We start from the raw sequence: 14,141 nt of genomic DNA on the forward strand, positions 1-14,141 counted from the left end.
CTTTCAAAATATACTCCAGCAATAGCTAATTGATACTGCATAACATCCAAAATGATTTATTCATCCTAATTCAATTTGATTCCTTCTTGAAAGACCTTTACTATATTCTCTGATAAATTGAGCAATTAAAAAAGTTAACCATCAGGGACATGAAAGCTCTCCTAGAAAACATTCATCACCCTTTTTCACTGTGAATAAAAGCAATGTCTATTGTGACCTTAGAATCTGTTTTAGTAAAAAGAGAAAAATGTTTTCTAGAGGAAGTAAGTGGTAACAAATTGTGAAAAGAAATATTATAAGATATCTCTAAAGAGTTCTCATGTGAAAGCCCATTCTACTTTGGTAAGGAGTTTGGTGGAAAGACGCAATGTAAATGAGCACCATCAATAACATTAATTACCTACTGCCTCTGCAGATGTGTGTATTACAGACACCAGGCCAGACGGATTTTACTAAAGCAAGACAAACCCCTGAATCATATAGCCATGAAGGGCGAGCTCTCTGATAGAACCAGTTAAAGCTGACTTTATCACTGAAATAGACTTTTTATCAGATTAAAAATGCAAAGGATGCCATCAAGCCTGCAACGCTAGACAAGACAATACACAGTACCATAGAGAAGCAGATCTCTAGTTTGTAGAATCCTTCATGCATTTTGGAAACAATGCAGGGAATAATACAATTAATGATTGATAACTACTTGTTTTATACTTTATCACACTCAATGACCCTGTATCTAACAGATTTCCTAAAGGTTTTGCAATACTCTTCCTAACTTCTTTGCTACTCATGTTAACCATTTTTGTTGTTATATTCAGTAGACATACCAAGAGGCAATGCATTTTATTGACTTGGAGAGATGTATCAATTCAGATAGAAAATACATTGTCTAACAATATTGTAATTTTAGAAAGTATATCCATTCTTTCATGTAAAAGCATAATAAACACATAAAAACAAAGAACATCAAAAAAGTGACAGCATCACATTTTGGGAATCTACCAAGGAGACGGCTGATTGGTTACTGCATAAGTAAACCAGCAAGAGTAGTATCAGTCCATTCATGGGGAAAATACATTAAGAAGCCTGAGGATATATGCAATTGCAGCTCAGGATTCCATGTGCCATCTACTTTTGAAAGTAGGGATACAGGTTGTCCTAAACAAGAATGAGTATTTAAAAAGCATGAGTAACAATTTAGTGTAATGGTGAAGAGAAGTATCTTGGGCCAAACTTCTTTTATTTATTTATTTATTATTATTATACTTTAAGTTTTAGGGTACATGTGCACAATGTGCAGGTTAGTTACATATGTATACATGTGCCATACTGGTGCGGTGCACCCACTAACTCGTCATCTAGCATTAGGTATATCTCCTAATGCTCTCCCTTCCCCCTCCCCCCACCCCACAACAGTCCCAGAGTGTGATGTTCCCCTTCCTGTGTCCATGTGTTCTCATTGTTCAGTTCCCACCTATGAGTGAGAACATGCGGTGTTTGGTTTTTTGTTCTTGCGGTAGTTTACTGAGAATGATGATTTCCAATTTCATCCATGTCCCTACAAAGGACATGAACTCATCATTTTTTATGGCTGCATAGTATTCCATGGTGTATATGTGCCACATTTTCTTAATCCAGTCTATCATTGTTGGACATTTGGGTTGGTTCCGAGTCTTTGCTATTGTGAATACTGCCGCAATAAACATACGTGTGCATGTGTCTTTATAGTAGCATGATTTATAGTCCTTTGGGTATATACCTAGTAATGGGATGGCTGGGTCAAATGGTATTTCTAGTTCTAGATCCCTGAGGAATCGCCACACTGACTTCCACAATGGTTGAACTAGTTTACATTCCCACCAACAGTGTAAAAGTGTTCCTATTTCTCCACATCCTCTCCAGCACCCGTTGTTTCCTGACTTTTTAATGATCGCCATTCTAACTGGTGTGAGATGGTATCTCATTGTGGTTTTGATTTGCATTTCTCTGATGGCCAGTGATGGTGAGCATTTTTTCATGTGTTTTTTGGCTGCATAAATGTCTTCTTTTGAGAAGTGTCTGTTCATGTCCTTCGCCCACTTTTTGATGGGGTTGTTTGTTTTTTTCTTGTAAGTTTGTTTGAATTCATTGGCCAAACTTCTTGAGGTTTTCAAAAATTATGTTACCTTTGGCAAGTTGGTTAGACTATCTCTACCTTAATTTTTCCAATAGGATTACCTAACGCAAGGGTTTGTTGAGAGAATTAAAGGAATTAATAAGCATAGAGTACTTGAGCAAGTGGCATGTAGTTATGACTCTATGGGTGTTGAGATGATTATTATTTATATAGGTTGCATACAAAACAGTTATTTAAACACTAGATTCCATTTTTAATCCTGCCCCAACAAGGCAACTGTGCCAGATGACATGAAGTTATATTCTTTCCAGAGAATGTAACATAGAAAGGCTCCCCCTAAAACATGTAATTGAAGGTGAAGAAATATGCCTTAATGAAAAGATGGGGATTAAGTAGAAGCCTACACAGTAAAGTTGATGTCTTTAGCTATTTTAAATATCAGCTCCCTAAATACTAGCAATAATCTTTTTACTTCATAATCAGAAAAATGAAAAATTTATCTTTAGTTAAAATGATTCATTAAAAAGAAAAGGTCTAATAAAAGACTTGTTGGAAATACAAAAAATTAACCGGGCATGGTGGCGGGCACCTGTATTCCCAGCTACTCGGCAGGCTGAGGCAGGAGAATGGTGTGAACCTGGTAGGCGGAGCTTGCAGTGAGTGGAGATCGCGCCACTGCCCTCCAGCCTGGGCGACAGAGTGAGACTCCACCTCAAAAAAAAAAAAGAAAAAAAAAGAAAAAGACTTTTTGGGAGAAGCTTGAAATACAAAGAAAAAACAAAACAAAACAAACAAAAACACATTAATGGCTTTGTGATACAACAGTATTCTAAACACCACATTATCATTTTTGGCTGATTTTGCCTTTCAATTTTAGTGAGTTTCAATGGTTAGTTTAGAACATGATGTGTTTTACCTCATGAATAGAAATTTTACAAATCTGGCAAAGAAAAAAAACCAAGCAATCAATAAAGCGTGACAATTAATGACTGCTGAGAAAACAAATAATAATACATAAAAAATACATTTAGAGGATAATGCAGGATCATGGCTTGGCCATACTAATATATCCTCCCTCAAATCCCTAGGAACCCTGCTCTTTTTACTGTCTCTGTGGTTTTCCCTTTTCCAGAATGCCATACAGTAAGAATAATACAAATATAAAGCCTTTTCAGAGGGCTTTTCTTCCCCAATATACCAATATACATGGAAGGTTTCTATATGTCTTTTGGCAATTTGGCAACTCATACAGTTTTATCACTAAATAATATTTCAATGTATAGACATACCACAGACTATCTGTTTACATATCTGCGGACATATTATTTCCAGTTTTTGTCTATAATGAATAAAACTTTGTAAACATTGATGTGCATAATTCTGTGTGGACATATATTTTCAACGAAATCGGATAAATACCTAGAAGTGTGATTGCTGGATATGTGATAAGACTGTGTTTAGCCTTGAAAGAAATCGCCAAACTGTACTTCAAAGTTGCTGTATCGTTATGAATTCCAACTATAAATGGATTGGAGTTTCTAGGGCTCTGAATTCTCGCTAGCATTTGGTGTTGTCAGCATTTTGGATTTTAGCCATTCTAATAAATATGCAGTGATATCTTGTTTTAATTGACAATTATCTAATGATGTGTAATGTTGAGTACATTTTCAAATTTTCATTTGCCATCTTTATAACACCTTTGGTGAAATGCATGCTCAGATAATTGGCCCAGTATATAATCGAGTTGTTTGTGTTATTACAGTTGAGTCAAAAGAGTGCTTCATACATTTTGGATATAAATCTTTTATTATATATATGTTTAGCAAATATTTTAGCTTGCACTTTTATTCTCTCTCTCCCATTTTTTGACTGTGATTTTCTATATTCATAGGCCTATTCAGGTTTTGGGGTAGGAACTTGCCCTGTGACATCAACTCTCTGATGGATTTAAAAATAGTTGTTTATTTTCAGTTTGTTCAGCTTATTGTTGTTTTGGTGAATACTGTAGTGATTATTTCCAAGCTCTTTACTTGTCAGGGCTAATACCATCTTGCAGATGACAGACCATGGGACTTCTCAGCCTCCATAATCATGTGACCCAATTCCTAAAACGAAATTATGTATGTGAAAAATATATTTCCTGTTGGTTCACTTTCTCTGGAGAACCCTGACTAATACAGTGGAGTTAATTATGTCTGCAAGTCCCTCTATTATGTAAAGTGACATATTCATAGACATGAAAATTCATAATATTCAAAGTCCTTGGAAGTAGGGTGGGAAATTGTTTGTAGAAAGGAACATTTTCAGAATTTTGCCTAGAACACCTAAAAATAAGACATACATATTCCTTTAAAACAACTGAATTCTAAGCAATATTCTAAAATCTGTTACCTATTTGTAATTTAAAAATCTATTTTGTTTATAACCTTATCTTTTATTTACTTATATATACAGATACATATTAAAATGTTTTCTAAATGTTAATAACAATAACTTTGGTTGAGAAATAAATTTATTTTCCCTTCACCATATATATGGTACGTTTTACTAATATGTAAACACCTCCAATAATTAGGAATAACACCATCAGGAAGATAAAGAAGTTCAATTATTTTCCAGAATTAGCAACTTCCAACTTAAAATTGAAAAGCAGAAAACTGAGTATGTAACCCTTTTTTATTTTTATTTTTGTTTTTGTAGAGTAGTTATTTCACAGCTTTTCAGTAAACATTTATTTTTGGTTTCCACATGCCAGAACCTTGGTTTCTATATCAAACTCTAATCAAATTCCTGGAAGAAACTGTATCCAGAGGGTGAATGAATTATTATTGTATGGGATGGTACAGGACAAGGGCAGACACTCCAGCCAGGTTTGGAACTTTTGTTCCACTGGGAGATAGAAAATGCCTCTCTCTAGTTCATCTAACTTCTTTCTGGAAAGACTTTGAGTGAATGCTTGTATTTATTTATTTGTTTATTTATTTATTTATTGTAGACAAGATCTCACTCTGTGACCTACGTAGAAGTGCAGTGGTTCAATCATAGCGCACTGCAATCTCAAACCCCTGGCCTCAAGTGATCCTTCCAACGTAGGCCTCCCAAAGTGCTAGGATTACAGGTATGAGCCACTGCATGCAGCCTAATATTCATTAAGGCTTTGTGCTTCACTTGCAACAGAGTACTTGCCCTAATTTACTTGATTACGCTTGGTTTTCTATTTTCTAACATCAGTTTGCCTTTTTTGATTATTATCTTAGTGCACTTGCCATTGCTTGGTCATGGGCCACTGCTTTTCGTTTTTAATTATTCAAATCAGAATTTTGCAAGGCTTTTGAACTTAAATCCCTGTGTTTTTAGTTTTGCAAATTTAACATTCAATACCTTGGGCTACCAATATGTTTCATTAGTGAAGCATTTTGAAATTATTTTATTCCCAGTTATTAGTCAGTATCCTAGTTTATTGACTGTCAGCAAACACCCTTCAACATGAATTAATATACTATATCACTCAAGGGTAATTTCAAACCCATATCTGACAATTTTCTAGTTATTGTTACTTCAATATATATTTCAACTATTTTGCCTTTAATTCTCTACTGACAGTTATCTCCCCATGTGACATGTATGCACAATATTAAGCACAACATTAACCTGTTGAATTATAAAAAGTGATGTTCTCCTCGGTCTCAGTCTCCAGCTAAAACTGAAGGTCCACATCCAAGCTGATGCAGGGAGACACACGAATTTAATATAAATAGCTGTTTTCTCTTTTTTTTAGTCCTTTTCCCACTTTGGTCTGGGTATTGGAGACATGTGAGGCAGGTAAATCGTGAAGTTCATTGTCTAATCTCCAAGAAGAAGGTTACAGTCAACGACGAATGCTTGTCACTAAACTAGGTAGTGTAATTTTTCAGTATAAACCCAGTTAAAATAGCAATGTATTTTAATATTCTTCATACAAATGTGATGACAAATATCTACTAGACATTTTGAGCTTTGAGTAGATATATTCATCTTTGGGCTGGGTGGTTTATATCTCATGACAAACATAAATGATAATGATCACCACCAGCAGCATCTAGCAGAGTCTATTAGATGAAAGATGTGGCAGCAGAAGGACTTGCCATGTGTCGTGGTAACACAGGATTAAGCAATTTTTGTGATGACAAATGATATTCAAGGTGGCCAGTTGTTAAATGAAAAATGAAACTCACTTTATTTTGTTTAGTTTTCTGTTTATTATTGATCATAATATGTACATACTTTTCATTTCGAATTTTTAAAGATGGAGAGAAAAAAGATTAAGTAATGTGAACTAAATTTTTGTAGAAGGATTTGTGCTAAGTTTTACATACATTTTCTAATTTAATTGCAAAATATTTGTTTGTGAATAGCTTATCTAAATTTTATTTACAAAGAACTTCAGTTTGGGGAGGATTATATCATTTTCCCAGGGTCCTTATTGGTGATAAATAGATACCTCATCTCTTCTGAGCAGAAGGTCTTTGAAACTATTTTATAATAAGAATCCACATTCAATTTCCACTGAGTAAAATAAAAGTATTATAATTCAAATTCAACAGTGCATACAAAAATAATATTTTGTATACTTTGTACTGTTTGATGTTTTCCATTAATATATTTGTATTTTTTGACTTCCTAGTTTACCCTTTGATTTGAAAAAAAAAGAAGTATTATCACATTTTTTGAATAAACACTTTTTTATAATTTTATTTTATTTATAATGGAATCTTGGTTATAAACTGTATTTCAAGGAAATTTGATGCAAGTGAGTTTAAGTATTTGAAAATATATAAAAAATGCTGCAAAATTATAGCATCAGGAAATCCAAGCTGAATGGAGTTTAAAAGTGAAAACAGTAAACTGTACTTATACAGAAAATCTTATAAAGCATTATCTCTCAATTCTGGCACTAATAATATTTTGGCCAGGATAATTCTTAGCTGTGTGAGACTGTCTTGGGCATTTTAGGGGATATAGTAGAGTCTCTGCCCTTTACCCACTAGATACCAATAATACTCCCCAGATGTGATAGTAAAATTAGTTTTAGACATTGTCAAGTGTACCCCAGAAAAAGGGAAAAATTATCCTGGCTTGAGAAACATTATTTTGATGAAAGTCCACAAATTGCTTTGGTTATAGGCTGATGCAGTCAGTCTTCCTGGAATATCATTTCTTATGGGCTAATTGAATGTTGCAAGTTGACAATCTGAAAAGGCATCAGAGGTTTTCTTAGGAGAGAACAGAGGGAGGTCTGCACACACATTCTCTTTTTCTGAGATTTAAAGAATGTCTCTAATAAACTCATCAGGCTATAACCACATAACATGACAAGAATATATGGTACAATCTAAAAGTAGGTTGATGTATTTTATAGTAGTAGGTGTTACAGTAAAAATGTTGTAACCAGGTGAATTTCTGATTGTAGAATGTCCTGTATCCTGCCACTTTGAGAGACTTAATTAAAATTGTGTTAAAAGCCTCCATCATAGAGAGGTAGTACATGAATATCTAGTGACCATACAGATGAATAGAGTGCTCATATGGGCATACAACTGAGGATACTTGGGGAACACTGGTTTCTACTTGCCTGCCTCACTTCCCTTCAGCCCATGAATACCATCAAGGACTACTGACAGACCTGAGGGTAGGATGGAAATCATTGGTTTTCACAATATATCTAACAATTGTTATAGGTTCTGCTGAGAAATCAGGTTTTATTGGTTACAGTACCCTGCAGAATCAAGGCTACATGGCCGGGCTGCAAGTCTCAACTGTCATTACACTTGGTATGAGAAAAACACCTTGCCTTAGCCACCTGGAGCATAATTCTGGCAACAACATCATTGAGACGTAGAAACACTCCATGAAATGGGAAACAGGAACTTTCAGGGAACTGGTGCTGCCAGTGTAACTCTATAAAGCAGCAATAATAAACATGAATGAGGCAACTTAGCTCAATAATCAGCCTCCCAAGTTTTTGCTTAATGAAACAAGGTATTACGACCTGACTCTTTGCCTGGATTATACCCTGGCATACCCTGTTTCTTTCTAAGAGTGATGAAATTGTGCAGGGAGGTGTCAGTGGAGATATAATACAGGCTTCTTACAACTTATAAACTAGGATTCTGGAAACATTTACTTTACACTTTAAATGAAATGAAAACACATTTGATTACTGAACTAATTGATGAGGTTGGATAAAACAGTTACACTAATATATGCCAGATAAAAATAATAAGGTGTTTAAACATTTGTAGCCTGTTCTGTACTTAGATCTCTAAATTCAAGTGGGAGAGATTTTTCAGTTTATTTATGGTGAGATTATAAAATACAATAAAATATAATGAAAGCATCCTCACTTTGCATAATCTTTACTCTTTCTCTTTTATAAGATTGCTTTATCCCTTTTAATAACGTTAGAGATTTCAGGTCAAATGCCATCTGTTATGTAATTCCTACCATGACGGCCAGTTGCAGCATTTGGAATTCTCTGGTAATTAAGTGAAAGACCTTCTATCCTGGATTGGCCCACATATTTTTGGTTATAACTTTGCTGGTATTATCTGTCTTTTTCAAAATTGAATTTTGAAGTCTGGATAGACAGTATAGTGTTTGTTTTATGTTGTGTTTGTGTCTGTAGGGGTTTGTGTGCATGCATGTTTGCATATGCATGTGTGCCTGGTTTAATGATTATAAACCAATTTGCAACACAAAAATGAAATGAAGCATTATTACTTCATTACCTCGAATAGTTCTACACACTACATTAGTGCCAGTTTTAGACTGGAGTTAGGCATATCAGTTTTTGCTTCAGTTGAATTATCTTCTTTACTGCTATTTTTTTAAGTTTCAATTTTTTTTCTTCGTCTCAATTGCAGAACTTCAAGTTGAAAATTTTAGCTCTACTTTTTCAGATTTGGTTTCATACATTTCAGGTTCAGTTCATGGCTAACTATATCTGTAAAGATCAATCTCTATGGACTGGATAATTATTGGCTGCTTTTCTGTATCAATTTATCTATTGTTTATTGTATTAGAGTTCTCCAGAGAAATAGAAACATAAGATGTAGAGATAGATACAGATATAGATAGATAGATAGATAGATAGATAGATAGATAGATAGATAGATAGATAGATAGATCGATGATATAAGGGAGGATTTATTATGACAGTTGGCTCACACAATTATGGTAGTTAAGAAGTTCCATTATTGTCATTTTCAAACTGGATAACTAGGAAAGTTGGTGGTATAATTCAGTATGATTCTGAAAGCCTCAGAACCAAGAAGGTTGCTGCTGTATGTCTTGGAGTGTGAATGTCCAAAAACTAAGAGCTCTGATATCTCAGTGTAGGAGAAGATATATATCTCAGCTCAAGAAAAGAGAGAGAGAATTTTCTGTTTCTATATCTCTTTATTCTGTTTGATCTTCCCATGGATTGGATGATACCCCTCCCACATTGAAGAGGACAATTCTTCTTTACCCATCTGCTGATCAAAATGCTAAACTCTTCTGTAAATATCCTCACAGAAACACTCAGGAATAATGTTTTATCACCTATCTAGCCCAGTCAAGTTGAAACATAAAATTAACCATCGCATGTATTTTTCGTTTGTTTATTTGTGTTCATTGGCAATAAGGAAAGGAAGTTAGTGATCAATTTATGTAATCCAAGTTGTGGTTATTTTTTTTCTAAACTCAAAGCAATTTCTGAAATGTGTTTTTTTATTAGCTTTTTCTGTTTTGTTTTGCTTTCTAATCATATCTCCTTGGTATCCCATTCCTCACCCTTTGCATGACATCCACAATGCTCAGGTTCTCAGTTGTTTAGCACAAGAGGAACTTCAGAAATTTGTGTAATCTTTGATAATTACTACTCGACTGAACTGAACTTTTATATTTTCTCCAAGCCCATGGACTGCAATAAGCTGCAGGCAGATAATATCTTAATTCCTGCTACAGGCCTCTGTCTAATTCTAGAGTCAATGGTTCTCTCAAATAAATAGTAATCCGTGGCACAAAGAGTTGAGAAAAAAAATTGAAGAACCCATGTGCATTCTAGAGCTCACAGTTTAGCTTCGCTCTTTCATAATCCCCATCTTCCTGCATCAGGCCTAGGGTTATCGATAAAAGCAGAAATAAGTCTACCTCCATTTCTACCTTCCCCCCATGTGTGTATGTGTATGTGTGCATTTGTATGTGTTGGCAGTAGGATTTGCTCTCCCTTTTATCTGAATTCTGAATCAGATGGAAAAATGGAAAGGTGACCGTTTTTAAAAAGACTGCTTAAATCTTGAAATCTACTTTTGATTGAGAAAATAGGCATGGGTAAATATTTGAAAAGCAACTTCCTCATCAATATCACTGAGGTAAATTTATTAATATCATTAACTACCTTGACATTGTCAATCAGAAAGTTGGAAAATAAAGATACGTTCATTATGGTATTTTTTCTGTTAGTCTAGATTAAAATGTCTATGGATATGCTACTAAACTTTTATAAAAATTCAATTGTAATCATCTTCCAAAAAATAATCAAATCTAGTTTGCATTATCTTCCACCCCATTTTTTAGCACAAATCATTTTAAAACAAGACATTCTAAATAGACTTGACTTTAGTCATTTTTTCAGCCCTTTAAACATACCCAAAATATAAGTAAGAGTTAAAGTAAACTGTCCTACTTCCCTTTAATTAAATAGTGGAGAATTTTATAAATGTCCCCAAGGATGGTCTGATCTTCTAATTTGGATTTGCCTCACATAAATAATAAACTTGTAACTTCAAAATACTGTGGAAATCTAACTTAAAGTCAATTATGCAATAGAAATGCCAAACTATACATCATTTAACCTTGAGGAAATTTGATCACATTCTAATACTATTTGCTTATTTACATAATTGAAAACTGTTAGAGGTTTGAATAGCACAATTTAAACACATATTCTTTTATGGTATAATTTTAAAATCAGTGCCAAAAATTATATTATTTATTTGAAAAAACTAAGTAAATTGTTGAATGACAATTTGGAAGATTAAAATGTAAACTCATTGCCCTTTTTTGTCATAAATTTCAACGATTTTGTGTTTTTAAAGTGTGGAGATATTCTTACCAAGTTTTCTTCGCATATTGATAAAAATTACATGTTTTGCATCTGTTTCTAATTCTACTATATCTATGTTGTACATCTGATTGGAGAGTAAATATCATGCAGATGCTTGAAAGTGTGTAATAGTGAAAAGTATTTTATTTATTGAATAAATATTATATTTTTCCTTCAGATTTAACTAAAATTCATAAAATAGCTTTTCTTCTTTTTCCTTCCTTCCTTCCTTCCTCTCAATCTTCCTCTTCATTTTACTTCAAAAATGTGTAAATGTGTTTTTAAGTACAAAATTAAGGATAGAAATAGTAACATTGAAGAATTTTTATTTCATGAGCACTAATATTTTAATAGGTTTAAAAATTTTAAATTGAGAAATTTTAAAAATTTAAATATCATTTCTGTATTTTTCATTGTAATTCAGAAGGTTATTTTTAATTTATTCCAAGTACAACCGTTTGTTTCGTAACAATGAGGAAACATTCTGAGAAATGTGTCTATAGGTAATATTGTTAATGTGCTAACATCTAGCTTTGTGTAAGCACAAACCTGTTGCTTACACAAATCTAGGTGTTATAGCCTACTACATACCTAGGCTATATGGTATATAGCCTATGGTTCCTAGGCTACAAACCTGTGCAGCATGTTACTGTACTGAATGCTGTAGGCAAATTTAATGCCATGGTAACTGTATACTAAACATTGCTAAACATAGAAATTATAGTAAAAATATAGTATAAAAGATTACAAATGATACACATTTATAGGCTATTAACCATGAATGGTGCTTGAAGGACTAGAAGTTTCTCTACGTGAGTCATTTAGTGAATGGTGAGTAAATTTGAAGGCCAAGGACAGTACTGTACACTACTGTAGACTTTATGAAACTCTAAACTTAGTGTAAATTTATTAAACTTTTTTATACAATAATAAGTTAACCTTAGTGGTCACATTTTTACTTTATAAACTTAATTTTTTTAACTTTTGTTCTTCTGTAACAACAGCTTAAAACCCACACATATTGTATGGATGGATAAAAATATTTACTGTATGTTTTATAAACACTATAAATGTAGGTTACACTAAATTTATAAAAATATACTTTTTCTTCAATGAATTAACCTTAGCCTACTGTCACATTTTTACTTTATAAACTTTTAAGTTATTTTAACTTTTTTACTGTAGTAGTAACACAGCTTAAAACACAGTCATATAGTACAGCTATGCAAAAATATTTTCTTTATATCTTGATTTTATAAGCTTTTCTGTATTTTTATTTTTATGTTTTTACTTTTTAAACTTTTTTGTTAAAAACTATAGAACGACACACACATTAGCCTAGGCCTACACAAGGTCAAAATCATTAATATCATCATCTTCCACCTCCACATCTCATCCCACTGAAAGGTCTTCAGGAGCAAAAGGAAGCATGGAGAGGTAATCTCCTCCCACAACTTTGCCTTCTTCTGGAACGCCTCCTGAAAGGCCTGCCTGAGACTGTTTTAAAAAGTTAACTTTTTAAAAATATATATAAGTAGGAGGATTACACTCTAATGGAAAGCAGTATAGTAAGTTCATGAACCAGTATCATAGTTGCTTACTATTATACACTCTAATGGAAAGCAGTATAGTAAATTCATAAACCAGTATCATAGTTGTTTGCTGTCTGTATTAGTCTGTTTTCACGCAGCTATAAAGAAATACTTGAGACTTGGTAATTTATAAAGGAAAGAGGTTTAATTGACTTAGAGTTCCAAAAGACTGGAGAGGCAACAGGAAACTTATAATCATGGTGGAAGTGGAAGCAGTCACAACTTATATGGTGACAGGCAAGACAGCATGTGTGGGAAATGAAGAGACAAGAGCACCTTATAAAAACAGCAGATCTCATGAGAACTCACTTGCTATCATGAGAACAGCATGGGGGAAACTTCCCCCTTGATCCAATCACCACTCACCAGGTCTCTCCTTCAATACCTGGGGATTACAATTCAAGATGAGATTTTGCCAGGGACATAAATCCTAACTATATGAATCTGCCCTGATCCCTCCCAAATCTCATCTCCTCACATTTGAAAACCAACCATGCCTTCTCAACCATTCCCCGAAGTCTTAACTCATTTTAGCATTAATTCAAAAGTCCATAGTCCAAAGTCTCATCTGAGACAAGGCAAGTCCCTTCTCCTAGGAGCCAATAAAATCAAAAGCAAGTTAGCTAATTCCAGGATACAGTAATGGCTGAGACATTGGATAAATGCTCCCATTTCAAATGGGAGAAATTGGACAAAACAAAAAGGCTACAGGCCCCATGAAAGCCTGAAATCCAGCAGGGCAGTCAAATCTTAAAGCTCCAAAATAATCGCCTTGACTCCATGTCTCACATCCAGACACACTGATGCAAGAGTTTGGCTCCCATGGTCTTGAATAGCTACAACCCCATGGCTTTGCAGGGTACAGCTCCCCTCCTGGCTGTTTACCTGGGCTGGCATTGAGTCTCTGTGTTTTTTTTCAAGAGCACAGGGAAAGATGTTGGTGGATCTACAATTCTGGAGCACTGTGGCCCTCTTCTCACAGCTCCACTAGGCAGTGCTCCAATGGGGCCTCTATGTGGGAGCTTCAATCCCACATTTCCCCTTTGCATTCCCCTAGGAGAGGTTCTTCATGAAGGCTTCATCTCTGCAGCAAACATCTGCCTGGACATCCAGATGTTTCCACACATCCTGTGAAATCCAGGCCAAGGTTCACAAATTTCAGTTATTTACTTCTGTGCACCTGCAGACATAACACCACGTGGAAGCTGCCAAATCATGGGGTTTGCAACCTCTGAAGCAATGGCCTGAGCTGTACATTGGCTCCTTTTAGACATGGTTGGGATGCAGGGCACCAAGTCCTAAGGCT

Source organism: Gorilla gorilla, chromosome 2 (genome assembly GCF_029281585.2).
Source record: "Gorilla gorilla gorilla isolate KB3781 chromosome 2, NHGRI_mGorGor1-v2.1_pri, whole genome shotgun sequence".
Classification (NCBI taxonomy): domain Eukaryota; kingdom Metazoa; phylum Chordata; class Mammalia; order Primates; family Hominidae; genus Gorilla; species Gorilla gorilla.